The sequence below is a fragment of the Suricata suricatta genome, chromosome 15 (assembly GCF_006229205.1).
Source record: "Suricata suricatta isolate VVHF042 chromosome 15, meerkat_22Aug2017_6uvM2_HiC, whole genome shotgun sequence".
Taxonomy (NCBI): domain Eukaryota; kingdom Metazoa; phylum Chordata; class Mammalia; order Carnivora; family Herpestidae; genus Suricata; species Suricata suricatta.
The window spans coordinates 23,226,607-23,241,153 of NC_043714.1; the positions used below are offsets into that span (position 1 = coordinate 23,226,607).

At 34.3% G+C, this 14,547-nt stretch overlaps 1 long non-coding RNA gene across 1 annotated transcript in view; it reads left to right on the top strand.

Annotated features, from left to right (window-relative positions):
* LOC115279190 overlaps nt 1-12,191 on the top strand; it is a 35,479-nt gene extending 23,288 nt beyond the window's left edge. The window contains exons 2-3 of the long non-coding RNA XR_003903278.1: nt 9,699-9,796; nt 12,080-12,191. This is a non-coding gene — a long non-coding RNA (uncharacterized LOC115279190). The remainder of the gene's footprint in view (nt 1-9,698; nt 9,797-12,079) is intronic.
* Nucleotides 12,192-14,547: the final 2,356 nt, after the last annotated feature.

Sequence of the window (14,547 nt, forward strand, 5' to 3'; positions counted from 1 at the left end):
AGCCAATCTGAAAAGGCTACGTACTGTTTGATTTCAACTGTATGATATTCTGTAAAAGGCAAAACTATGAAGGCAGTAAAAAGATCAGTGATTTCCAGTGTTTGGTGGGGAGGGAGGTATGAATAGGCATAGCTCGGAAGATTTTTAGGGCTATAAACTACTGTATGATACCATAATAATGGATACCGGCCGTAATGCATCTGTCAAAGCCCATAGAATGTATCAGACCAAAAGTGTACCTTAAAGTAAACTACAGACTGATTTATAAGGATTTGTCCAGAGAGTTTCATGGAATGTAATAAATGTTCCACTGTGGTGGAGGTGTGGATAGTGGGGAAGATTGTGTGTGTGGCACAGATGGGGTAATGGGAATTACTTGTGCTTCCCACTTAATTTTTCTGTGAACCTAAAACTGTTCTAAAAATAAAGTTTATTAATTAAAAAAAGATATAAGCATGTGGTGATTGATTCACTAAAGGATGTGAGGAAAGGGAGGAGTCTAAGTTTTCTGACTGCAGTACTCCTAACTTTGTCAAGAATATAGAAATAAAAGTTGTGGGGAGGATGACAATTTAAATTGGGATTTTTGTGGGCACATCATTGACTGTATATAACTCTGAACCTCAGAAAATATGTCAGACCTGGATATAGTTCAAACTTCTAAGTATATAAGTGGTATTTACAATCTTGAGAGTAGAAGAAATAAACCAAAAAATGTGACTGGGGAAAAAGAATACTGAACCAGAATCTTAAGATAACACTGAGATTAAGGTTCTGGCAGAAAAATAAAGAAATAAGAGAGACAAAAAACTGCTAATATAAGTAGGTATATAAATTGAATAGTCACTGAAGTAAAATAATAATGTTTGTCTAGTGATTTATTTTATCCAAGGATTTTTCTTGTTAGACAATTTACTTGCATCTCAAATTGAACATAGATGTAAAATGCCGGTTCTTACAGTTTTTACAGGACATTTTTAGAAATTAAGGAATTTATAATTCCTCCATAATCTCCTTAACGGATTCTTTTTATTTAGTGTAACCTTATATAATAGTATCATCTTTTTTTGTGTGTTGTTTTCTCCACCATTCCTAAATTGTTTGCATTATTCTAATTGTTTCTATTTTTCTGCTAATTGTTCATCCAGATTATTCTCAGTAAAGAGATTTGCATTTCCAACTCTTTATTGAACATCTTCATCTGGATATTGCATGAACTTTTCCTTTTAGGTTTTCATACCTACCAATGGCAGTATTGTTAATTCAGTCATTAAACTCAGAAACTAAGAAATCACTGTGGGCTTTCCTTTCGTCCTCAGTCCCCACATCTAGAAAATCACCAAAGCCTATCACTTTTCCTTCCCAACCTTCCAGTCTTCCCGCTGTTTCCATTCTATAAGTGCTTCTAGGTTAAGACATCATTTTTTCTTCTGTAAACTATTACAACTATTTCATGATTTTGCCTTTATTCTTACCCCTTATTTAGTCCATTGGCAACACTGCAGACAGATCAGAGCATGTCATTAACCCTTGTTTAAAACTTCCCATTTTCCCACCTCTGCCTTCAGGAAAAGTTCTAATGCTTTTTCCACGGCATACATGGCCCTTCAAGGTCTGGTCACTCTTACTCCTAAATGCATAAACTTATCTCTTATTATATCCGATATTCCCACCACACAAGGGACACTTGCAGATCTTTGAACAAATATGTTTATTCTCTTTTTCTCTCTCTCTCCTGGACTTTATATTCTTTTTCTTGTTTTCCCTTAGTTTTCTCTTGTTTTGATTCTTCTTAGTTTTTTCTTCTAGGACAAGTACACACACACACACACACACACACACACACACATACACGCACACACACACAGTGAATGGATACATGGTACTCTTCCTAGATTTTCTCTTTGGCAGAACTCACCATTTAATACTCTTATGCACATGATTCTCCATCTCAAAGTCTGTTTCCAGGCAGCTCAATCTACGACATACAATTTGTCTTTGCATATCAAGTTAGGAAGCTTCCCACGATTAACCACACTTTGAGATACTTAGAAAACTTATAATTAACCTTAGCTAGTATTTACCATCTATAACATAACTGTTTTGCTTACCAGGTGGTAAACAACTTAAAGACAGACTTTATCTTTAATTGTTGTATTATTAATGACTAGCACTGAGGCACTTAATAATTTTTTTCTTAATGAACGATTAGTATGCCCAAGCCTATTTAAATGTTTGGCGACTTAAAGGTGCCTAAAATGTAGGTCTTCTGAGAACAAGTCCCAGTGTATTTATGTACAGCAAACCACATAGCACTGATTATTCAGTAAATATGGGAGGAAAAGGACTGACAAGTTTCTGTTTTTATTTTTTGCTATTCTTCTGTACTGTTATTGGATGTGGCTGAATTCTTGGACAGAGATCTAAATTCTTGCAAACAGAATACAAATATATTTACAAAATTAAACATGGGAAAGATTACACCAAAGATCCTCTCTCTTTCCCTCAGAAAACTCATAATATTATGGTATTAGTTAATTACAGAAGCAAATCATACGTGGCATGAAGACTATATGATAATCCTGGAATGTTACAGTTGTAGTCCTGTAAACGACAAAGTTGAATAGATTTACTTTCAAGAAGTAAGTATTTTCAAGCATACAGGTCATTGTTCAAAATTGGAACTGAGCATGACTTTAGGATTTCCTTTTACTTTTATATCTACGTATATATTAAACAGATACTTTCATGTAAACAGACACTTTTATGTCAAGTTGTTTATGTAAGACTAAATTAGAGCATTATGTAAGATTAAATGACAATGAAAAGTTTAAATTCAAAGGCCTAGTCTGTAGACCTCAAAATTATCACTACATTAAAAAAAAGCAATAGGTTTGCTGCATGAAAACTTAAAATGATAAGACGCAGGAAAGTGCATGTCAGAATAAAAATATCTAAGGAGTAGAAATGAGGAATGCTGGAAGGAATGTGCTGAAAATAATGTAGTAATTCAATCCAAGGAAAGGCCTACTAAAGTGATTGCTGGTAAAAATAGCACCATTATTTTTAGTTATTGTTCTATTTAAAATTCTTTCTATCCAAAATTTATGTCTTTGACAATTTCTATACATATGTGATATTACCTCACCATTTCAACACTGAAATGATTTTTATAATATGTATACATGTACAAAAAAATGTTTTCTTTCACTTTTGACTGTAGCTGCTGGTTTTATAGCCAGTCACTATTTATAGTTCTATTTATTTTCACAATCTCTTATTTTAACATGCTGTATTTCTCAGAATCTGAGGCTTATTACCAGAGCTTTGTGTCTGAAAAGATGCTTTAGCATGAGAATCATATGGATATTTCAGGACATTGACATACAGACTTGCACATTCCAATCTCCTTCATTGTTCTTTACCCATCAACACACCCATTTTACATGATTTTCAAGTAGTCCCTGAGGCAGACTGAGAAACATATGATGATAACACTGACTTTTTACTTAACGAATCACGTAATTCAGCTTTTAACCAAAAAGCTTGATATACCATCTTTGCTAGTTCAGTTACAGCCATTTGGGGAACAATTCCAGAATGATAGAATCACATTTAATGTGAAGCTTGATTATATTTTGGCAACTGTCTTATTGTCCATGAAGGCCATGTTGATATTTTTATTTCCACCTGGACAGTATTTTCTAGCTTTCCTTTTAACTATCAGTTTTGTTGTAATGTTACTGGTTCAAGTATATAGTGCTATACTGTAATTGATTTTTAAAGAGTGATTCTTTTTTGTGTTTGCCTCTTTAGTTTGGCTTAATTTGCATGATACCAGTACTTGCTTAAAATATACTTGTAATAATATGTGAAGTAGTTCAATTTAGGCAGTTAAAAAATAGTTGACGTAGTTGAGATACAGGAACATTTCAAAATCTGAGGATGAATTAGAATGAACATTTAACTGTCCTCTGATCTTCTGGTGATGTGGCAAGGCAGTAATTCTCAAAGTGTAGTTCTCTGACCACGAGCATCAGCATTATTTGGGAAGTTGTTTGTGTCGCAAATTCTCAAGATCCAATCCTGACTTACCAAATTAGAAACTGTGGGATTTGGACCCAGCTACCTGTGATTTAACTAATAAGCCTTTGCAGTGATTCAGAGGCATGCTAAAACTTGAGAAATGCAATCATAAATTACCCATCAGTATAAATCTATGGAGGCTTTGAAAGATATACATCAGAATGGGCAGTAATTTATTTACACTTACCATGTCATATTGTCATGCTCACACTGAAAGTTACTCAAATATCTTTATGAATTGATGTTTTTCAACTTAATAGTTGAGCCATCCTGATTAATTTTAGCTGTTTTTCATGAATACCACAGTTTTTTTAATTTGTCTTGTTGTTTTGTTTGTTTTTAAAATTTTTTTAATGTTCTTTATTTATTTTTGAAAGACAGAGAGAGGCAGTGGGAAGAGGGGAGGGTCAGAGAGAGAAGGAGACACAGAATGTGAAGCAGGCTCCAGGCTCTGAGCTAGCTGTCAGCACAGAGTCCGACGCGGGGCTAGAACCCACGAACTGTGAGATCATGATCTGAGCTGAAGCCAGATGCTTAATAGACTGAGCCACCCAGGTGCCCCTTGTTTGTTTTTTAATGAAAGACTTTTTAATGTTTATTTTTGAGACAGAGAGCATGTGAAAGGCGGGGGAGGGGCAGCTAGAGGGGAACAAAGGATCTAAATAGGGCTCCACACAGGCAGGCAGCAATGGGCCTGCTGTGGGGCTCAGACTCAGGAACCCTGGAGACCACCTTCTGCACAGAAGTCAGATATTCAAATGACTGAGCCCCCCAGGTGCCCTTCTTTGTCTTGTTTTAAATTGATCTTTTTTTCATTATATAATATACCTCTTAGCATCTAATAATTTTCTTTCTATTTTACCTGGTATCAAGACAGACAACTCTTCTATTATTTCCTTCCTTCCTTCCTTCCTTCCTTCCTTCCTTCCTTCCTTCCTTCCTTCCTTCCTTCCTCCCTTTCTTCCTTCCTTCTTTCCTGTAGCTTCATACCCAGTGTGGAACCAATGCAGGGTTAAACTTATGACCCGGAGATCAAGGCCTGAGCTGAAATCTAGAGTCAGACACTTAACTGACTGAGCCACCCAGATGTTCCATCTCTTATTTTCTTTTCGATTAATGTTTGCTTGGTACAATTTTTCCAGCCTTTTATTTTCAGTCTACCTATTTCATTGTATGTGAAGTGAATTTCTTGTAGACAGCATATTCTTAGATTATGTTTATTGTTTTTATAATCCACTCTGCCAATTTCTGTTTTTAAATGGGTATAGATGATTTAGATTTAAGAAAAATGTCAATATGTAAAGGTTTAAGTTTGCCATTTTGTTTTCTGTTTCCTTTATTATTCCTCTATTTTTCTCTTTTAAAAAATGTATATGGATTATTTGAATACTTTTTAGGATTTCATTCTGATTTACTTATAATATTTTTGTGTATATCTCCTTATATATTCCTTATTGGTTGTTCAAAGCATTACAATAAACAGTCTACTGTTATTGATAGTTTTGCCACTTTAAGTATAGAAAACTTACTTCCATTACATCTCTACCTCTCTCAATTTTAAACCCGGGTGGCTCAGTTGATTGAGCGTCCAACTTGGACTCAGATCATGATCTCTCAGTGCATGGGTTTGAGCCCCAGGTTGGGTTCTGTGCTGACACTCGGAACTTGGAGCCTTCTGATTCTATGTTTACCTCTCTCTCTGCCCCTCCTCTGCTCATGCTCTCTCTCTCTCTCAAAAATAAACATTGAAAGAAATTAAATAGAATTGAAATATTTCTTCTACATGCATGGAATACCACATCACATTGTATGATTGTTTTGCTTCAACAATCAAGCATTGTTAGTAACTCCTAAGAAACCTATTACATTTAGTGCTGTGTTTAACATTGCTTTCTGAAATTCCAAGCCCTCTGTTATTGATTCCTTTCTCTTTGGAGGATTTCTTTAAAGGCAGGTTTGCTAGCAACAAATTCCTTCAGGTTTTTTGGTTTCACTTTTTGGTTTTTTTTTTATAGCTTTTCTTTGGAAATAAATTCATGAGGAAATTATAATTATGGCTTAATATTAATTCAACAGCATTCAGAAACATTGTATTGATCTGAGACAAAGGGTTTCAAAACTCGATTTAAAAAGCATCTGGAGGCAGACTGCCTGATTTCTAAATCCTAGACTCACCGTTTACTAGCTGTGTGACCACGGGTGAGTGACTTAATCTCTCTGTTTCTCAGTTGCTTATCTTTAAAGGATGATTATGGTACCTGCCTTTACAGGAATTAATAATACATATAAATTACATAGAACAGTGGCTGGTATGTCTGAGAAGTAAAAGTCAGCCATTGTTATTAATGATTATGGAACTAGATGCATGCCGCCATATCGTTTTTAAATTTTTTTTAATGTTTATTTTTGAGACAGAGAGAGACAGAGTTTAAGCAAGGGAGGGGCATAGAGAGAGAGGGAAACACAGAATCTGAAACAGGCTCCAGGCTCTGAGCTGTCAGCATAGAATCTGATGTGGGGCTCGAACCCATGAACTGCGAGATCATGACCTGAGCTGAAGTCAGATGCTTAACTGACTGAGCCACCCGGGAGCCCCACATGCCACCACATCTGAAGTATTCAGTTCCTCTGTTCAGATTATAGGTTGACATATAATTTTGCTTTATATGTAGAACAAGCAGATTATGGATAATGTATTAATCTACTAATCATGTGGAAACATAGTTCAAGGTAGTACAGCATTACTGAGAGTTTGCTGCAATTCTTAGTGCACTCCTCAAGAGAACTTTGATAAATTTCTTAACAGCTAAAGCCTAGTCATCTTCATTTATAAGTAAACATGATGTGTTCATTTCCTTGAGGCTATATGAGGATTAAATTAAATAATGCATATAATCTACTTAGCCTGGAGCCTGACACATGGTGGCCATTCAGCAAGTAGGAAGCCTTGCCCCTATTACAATGGCTCAAGTTAAGACTCTTAGACAATGCTAAGTATTTGAGTTCAACTCCCCAAGTCCAGTCAATTCTGGGAAACCAGACAGATCAAAGTTCTTGATATACTTTTAAAATAAAACCCGATCACAGACTAAGGAAGCTCACTGGGTAAAATGCTACCATGCCAGATATCAGCTCCATACTTCCAGACCCAGACATTTCCCTATCCTGTTAAACAGGAATGATTGGAAGCTAAGCTTTTTGCCAGCAGGATCACTGTTAGATTCTATCAAAAGGAGACACTCCTCTGAACTGAGGGAGGAGCCATTATTCTCTGGAAGCACCTATAGGCAGACGGATCAGAGCTGCCAGACAGCACATTACAGGGAGATGGTGCCAGCAGCTTCCAAGGTCTGAGATCAGTCACTTTAGTATCACAGCCAGCCACAGTGTTTGATGGGGGCTTCTGTGTGATTTCCTCACTTCTGAACTTTTGTTAAAACATTTTTTTAATGTCTACTTATTTTTGAGAAACAGAGACAGAGCACGAGTAGGGGAGGGGCAAAGAGAGAGGCAGACACAGAATCAGAAGCAGGCTCCAGGCTCTGAGCTGTCAGCACAGAGCCTGATGCAGGGCTCGAACTCACAAACTGTGAAATCATGATCTGAGCTGAAGTCAGATGCTTAAACTGACTGAGCCACCCAGGCGCCCCCACTTCCAAATTTTCCAAGAGCAAGTTTCCTGATATTATTTCCCTAGATTCCTACAGATTTCTGTTTTACTTTACTTCTGAAACATCTAGAGTGGCTTCTGTCCTGACTAAACCTGTTGAATACAATGACCTGAGTGCCTTCTTGGTAGAGAGTCCCATGATTTTCTGATTATGCAAGTTTCACCTACTGATCCCCCAGACTACAGCAATAATTTGAATGAAATAACATTTCTTTTTTTTTAAATTTATTTATTTTAAAATTTACATCCAAGTTAGTTAGCATACAGCACAACAGTAATTTCAGGAGTAGATTCCTTAATGCCCCTTACCCATTTAGCCCATCCCCCCTCCATAATCCCTCCAGCAATCCTCTGTTTGTTCTCCATATTTAAGAGTCTTTTATGTTTTGTTGCCTTCTCTGTTTTTATATTATTTTTGCTTACCTTCCCTTATGTTTATCCATTTTGTATCATTTTTTAAAATGTTTTTTATTTATTTTTGAGAGACAGAGAGAGACAGTGCAAGCAGGGGAGAGTCAGAGAGAGAGGGAGACACAGAATCTGAAGCAGGCTTCAGGCTCTGAGCTAGCCGTCAGCACAGAGTTCGATGCGGGGCTTGAACCCATGAACTGTGAGATCATGACCTGAGCCAAAGCCAGACGCTTAACCAACTGAGCCACCCAGGCACCCCCATTTTGTATCTTAAAGTCCTCATATGAGTGAAGTCATATGATATTTGTCTTTCTCTGATTGACTAATTATGACTAGAATAATACCCTCTAATTCCATCCATGTAGTTGCAAATGGCAAGGTTTCATTCTTTGTGATTGCTAAGTAATCCTCCATTATATGTATACCACATCTTCTTTATCCATTCATCCATCAATGGACATTTGGGTTCTTTCCATAGTTTGGCTATTGTTGATAGTGCTGCTATAAACATTTGGGTGCTTGTGTTCCTTCAAAACAGCCTACCTATATCCTTTGGATAAATACTAGTAATGAAATTGCTGGGTGGTAGGGTATTTCTATTTTTAATTGTTTGAGGAAACTCCATACTGTTTTCCAGAGTGGTTGCACTGGTTTGCATTTCCACCAGCAGTGCCAAAGAGATCCTCTTTCTCTGCATCCTCCTCAAAATCGGTTGTTGCCTGAGTTGTTAATGTTAGCCGTTCTGACAGATGTGAAGTAGTATCTCATTCTGGTTTTGATTTTTGTATTTCCCTGATGATGAGAGAGGTCTTTGCGGAGGTTTCTATTCATGTCTTTTGTCCATTTCTTCACTGAATTATTTGTTTTTTGGGTGTTGAGTTTGATAAGTTCTCTATAGATTTTGGATTTATCTGATAAATCTGATCAGATTTATCAGATATGTCGTTTGCAAATATCTTCTCCCATTTCATCAGTTGCCTTTCAGTTTTGCTGATTGTTTCCTTCACTGTGCAGAAGCTTTTTATTTTGATGAGGTCCCAATAGTTTGTTTTTGCTTTGGTTTCCCTAGCCTCTGGGGATATGCTGAAATAATATTTCTATTAAAAACATGAAAATAGTACTGTGGGGACAGAGCATAATACTTCAAAGCTGGGAGCATCAGAGCTATAACCAAACATGCATGCATGCCTGTGTCTGAACCCATTCTAACCTCCTTCTCATTGTAACAAGAGCAAGGCTGCTCTTCTTCCTAAGGCCAATACTGCCTTTGCATTTGGTTTCATATCTCCTGTTGTATTGTCAATAAACTTTCATTTTTAATTATTCATAGTCTTGTATGCATCAAATGTTATTTCTCAATGGGGTCTTCCCTCTACCTTTTATTTAAAAAAAAGTATAATTTACATGCAATAAAATTTACCCACTTTAAGTTCAATGTGTTTTGACATGGAGTCAATCATGGGAACCACTACCACAATCAAGAAGTAGAATATTTCTATCTTTCAAAGAATTGTCCTGTGTTTCTTTGCAGGTGATTCCCTCTCCTATATCTGTTTCCAGAAACCACTGATCCTTTTTCTGTCATTATAGTTTACATTATGTAGCATCTCTTATCATTGGAATCAAATGGTATGTAAATTTATGTGTCTCACTTCTTTTACTTAGCATAATACTCTCAAGATTATTCATGTTGCTTCATGTATTAGTATTTCCTCTCTTTTAATTATTGAGTAGTATTTCATTGTATGAATTTGTTTATCCATTCACTAGTCTGTATTTGGTTGGTTTCATGTTTTGAGTATTAATGGAAAAAGTTGCTACGAATATTTGCATACATGTCTTTGTGTGAATAAATAAATGTCTTAATATATCATGGTTGAATACCTAAAAATGTAATGGCTGGTTTGCATATTAGTTGTATGTTTAACATTTTAAGAGAATGCCAAAACTATGATGTTGGCAACTATCTACATTTTTATTTAGGGTGGAAGTGACATTCTCATATGGCTGTTTATGTCCTAAGTCCCCTTCACTTTTAAACAAATGTCACCTTAAAAAAGAAAAGAAAAGTAGAAGAAGAAAAGCACTCTCTAAGTCTCATATCTTCCAGGCAATGATCTATCTCATCCACACACAGCCATAGTTTAAAAAAAATTTTTGTAGAGGTTAAATGAAAATAAATGTTTGTAAAAATCTAGCAAACAATTAAGGATAGCTTTCATAGTAGTGCTAAGTACTGGATTAGTCTTAAATTTTTTTTTAATTTTTTTTTACTTATTTTTGAGAGACAGAGCAAGCAAGGGAAGGTCAGAGAGAGAAAGGGAGACACAGAATCTCAGCTGGCCCCAGGCTCTGAGCTAGCTGTTAGCACAGAGCCCAACACGGGGCTCAAACCCACAAACTGTGAGATCATGACCTGAGCTGAAGCCAGATGCTTAACCAACTGAGCCACCCAGGAGCCCCTGGATTAGGCTTAAATAACTAGCTTACTTATAAAGTCCTGCAATTTCAGAACATGGAATCATCACTCTTACATACAGGTTTTTTTTTTACTCCTGGTACAGTTCATTAGATTGAAATGTAGGAGTGCAGAAAAAATTAAGATCAAACAAAAGTATATGATTACACTTATTTTTACAATAAGGCATCATCAGGCTTTGTTGGGTAAATGTTAATATTAAGAAAATATATGTGCTCCAGTATTCACATTGATAAAAAATTATAGTTTTTAAGAAAAAGTTTGTTCATGTATCTTAGAACATAAGGAATATATCTTAAGGAGAAGCTGGAAAAGTTTGCACAACTAAATGTTTGCTGAAATAAAATGTTTTTCTTGGAATTAAAAGTTAGCCAGACTATTTATCACTAGAAACAATGTTCAGTATGAAATAATAAATGCAAATTTCATATCTAAAATCCATTCAGGATTTGAAGGTTGGTTTGGGGCATATTCACATGTTTAATTAGGAAAGGAAGTTTTCAAACATCAGCTTTTTGTTTTGTAATAACCATTGCTATTTCATTTGGCAGCATAGGACATTTTTTCCTTTTTACCTAGCAGCTAAATCTGGTTTCCAAACTCTATTCCAGAGAATTATTTTAGGCATAAATTCCTGTAACTTTTAAATTTTTTTAATGAAAAAGTCTCAATTCAAAATTTTAGAAAGCTAGCAAAAAACTTTTAGATTTAATTTTTTTGTATAAATCTCAATAGATATCTCTAAGTTCTTGAATTATCAACCAAAATCCTGTAGCTCTCAGTTAAGAGGTGATGGCCTTTATTTATAAAAATGATTATGTCTTTCAAACTTAAATTATAGTTTGCTAATTTACTTAAGGATAGAAATGATTCAACATACATTTTTTATCTGCAGAATGTAAGAAGCGGTTGAGTTCATTTTGTTTCCGTAGTGTCAAGTTAAAAGATGTAGTTCAAACTAAATACACTTATTAAATGAATTTTTTAAAAGTCCATTATGGATGACTTTTCATAAACTCTTCCTTCCACTTAGTCATTTTAAATAATTAGAGGTTAAACATTATACCCCAAATAAAGCCTAACACATTGAAAGTTTCTTCCATAACTTAGAGCTTTCATGATATTTATGAAATATATATTTAAAAGAATTGTGTTTTTCTTGTTGCTTTCTTTAAAACATTAAATTCAGATTTCTTTTAACTACTTTTAACCAAATTTTAAATTCTTAAATGATTATAACTGTTAATGAGAGTTGGTATTAGAACAGAATGTTATTGCTAATATTTATTAGGTTTTTCTTTATTATTCATTCATGTTAGGAAAATTCTTTCTTAATATTTCTTAGGTAGGATTGCTATTTTTACTTTCTTTTTCCAAATTCCAATTCTTAATATGTTAGCTTCTTTGTTTTGTTTCCTTTTTTTTTGGTACAGATTTTGACAATAATTTAATGGTATCCATAAGATGGCAATGTCAGACAATGCTGTAGAAAAAAGGAAGGAAAGGAAGGAATGAAGAAGGAAAGAGGGAGGAAGAAAGAGAGGAAAGGAGTAAGTTATATAAAAATACTCTCAATTTAATGTAAAACTCATTATGTTTCTGATAGTTTAGAGCTTAAAAATACTTTTTCTTGAATTTATTTTGACTGTCATTGAAGTCTTAGTTCACTTGATATTCACAACATCATTACATTATTGAGGTATTTTTAAAATATTTAAATTATGTATTCATACAGTAAAATACATGTTGTGGCAGATTTTCTTCTATTTAATGGCTGAATAACATTCCATTGTACATATATACCACAGTTTTTAAATCTATTCATCTGTTGATGGACATGGGAGATATTAATCAAGTAAATTAAGCCAGCCACAGAAGAACAAATATTGCATGTTCCTCTTATGTAAGACATCTAAAATAGTCAACACTATAGAAGTAGGCAATAGGATGGCAGTTACCAAGTGGTGGTAATAAGAAGATATGGGGAATTTGTTCAATGGCTGTAAAGTAACTGTAATACAAGATAAGTAAGTTCCAGAGATCTGCTGTATATAACACAATACCTATAGTTAACAATAAGGTATTATGTACTTTAAAAATTATTAAGAGAGTAGATCTCATGTTAAGTGCCCTTACCACAAGACAGACAAATAACAAAGAGGTGCAAAGAAACTCACTAATTGTGTACATTAATTATAGGCAGTTTTTTGTATAAAGTTGTATCTCAGTAAAACTGGGAAAAATAAATTACTTATTCTTAGACTCTGAAAAACCCATTGCATGCTTACCATGATATAAGCATTAGGCAGAGGCTTTCAGATTTGTTACCTCAGTTTCTCAGAAATATACTAATGTAGCTCTATGATTAGGATTTTTATAAGCAAAGCAAGTCAATGGCAATTGCCTGTTTAACCAGCATTTATTAATTCCTTTCTATAAGCTGGCATTACAGGAATGGATCTGAGGCCCTGAAATATTAGGCATTAAGGAAAAAAATGCAGTTACCAGAGTGAAGGGGATTACATCTGTTGTGAGAAATAGCAAGAGTATAGGGCCAGCAATATGGCAACAATAACGTTGACTCGTCAAGTGCCAGCAGCTAGTTTGGAGGGAGACTTAGGGACAAAAGTAGAAGTACATTATCTGATCTGAGTAAGCATTCTTGGGGAACATGTCTATTTCATAGTCTAAGAAGTTGGTAGAAGTGTTTTTACAGAAAGGCAGGAAAAGAATAAATGATAATGATAAAACTTTTGTTGAATTAGTAAGAAATATTCATTTTTTTACTGTTCCTTTTGCTTATTTAACAAGCATTTCAATCATTCAAGTTTCAGTAGACCATGATAATTTTCAGTCATTTTCATGACATTGCATTACCTTTTTTTTAAAGCAAAAGTTAGCTATTGGATAATAATCTGAGAAGAAAAATATGGACACTAACCTTACTTCTGCCACCCACATAAATGGAAAACATTAGGATATTTTCTCTGTTTTCTTTTTTCCTTCAGAGTTTCTAATGTGGTTACTTCATCTTTGACCTAAATCTTAAGTGACTTTTTAAAATGAAGTTACATTTTGAGTACTGATTTTGGGAAAAGGAAAAGCCCTGTTGTTTCAGTAGTTATTGACTTCCAGATAATTCTTTTATATATACAATTCTGAAATAGAGTGTCCTAGATACATAAAACAGAAACATTAACAATTAATTTATTTAAAAATATTCCTCCAATATTTACAGAGTAGTTTTTATATGCTAAGGTGGGAAAACTTAGACTTTATGGAGCCTAAAGCTTATGCTATTTGGGTTGCTCCTATATATAAGATAAAGGACACAAAAATATGACTGCAAAGTAAAATACAAAATGAATATTTTGTATAGAATAAAATTATTTTAAAATAAGTCCAAAAGTTAACAAATGCCTCAAGCACTACAAAATCCATAAAATAATATTTTTCTTAATTGCTTAACACACTTCTATAATATTTTCCTTATACTTTTGACTTTATACTTTGATGGCCTCTTTATATAATAATTATTTTATAATATTCTAAGTAGAGAAAACAGAATATAATTCTATTTTTCCTCTAGCCAGTGGGTTAATTTTTAAAATATTATTACTGATAACTTAGAAAAGTTTATTTGGACCTCATAATAATTTCATAGAAAATTTTATAATTGTCAACTGTGGGAAACCTCAGTTAAGTTTCTTTCATATATGTTGCACAAACCCAGACTAAATGCTTTTCCAACTCAAAGTCTCCTTCGGAGAATTTCAAAAATACTCAGATTACTTCCTTGCCACATGAGTCTTGCTGTATGGTGACTTACTTCATCAAAGCCAGCAAGGGGGAGAGTTAGTTGAGAGAATATTTTAGTGAGATGGAATTTATAATTTTACAT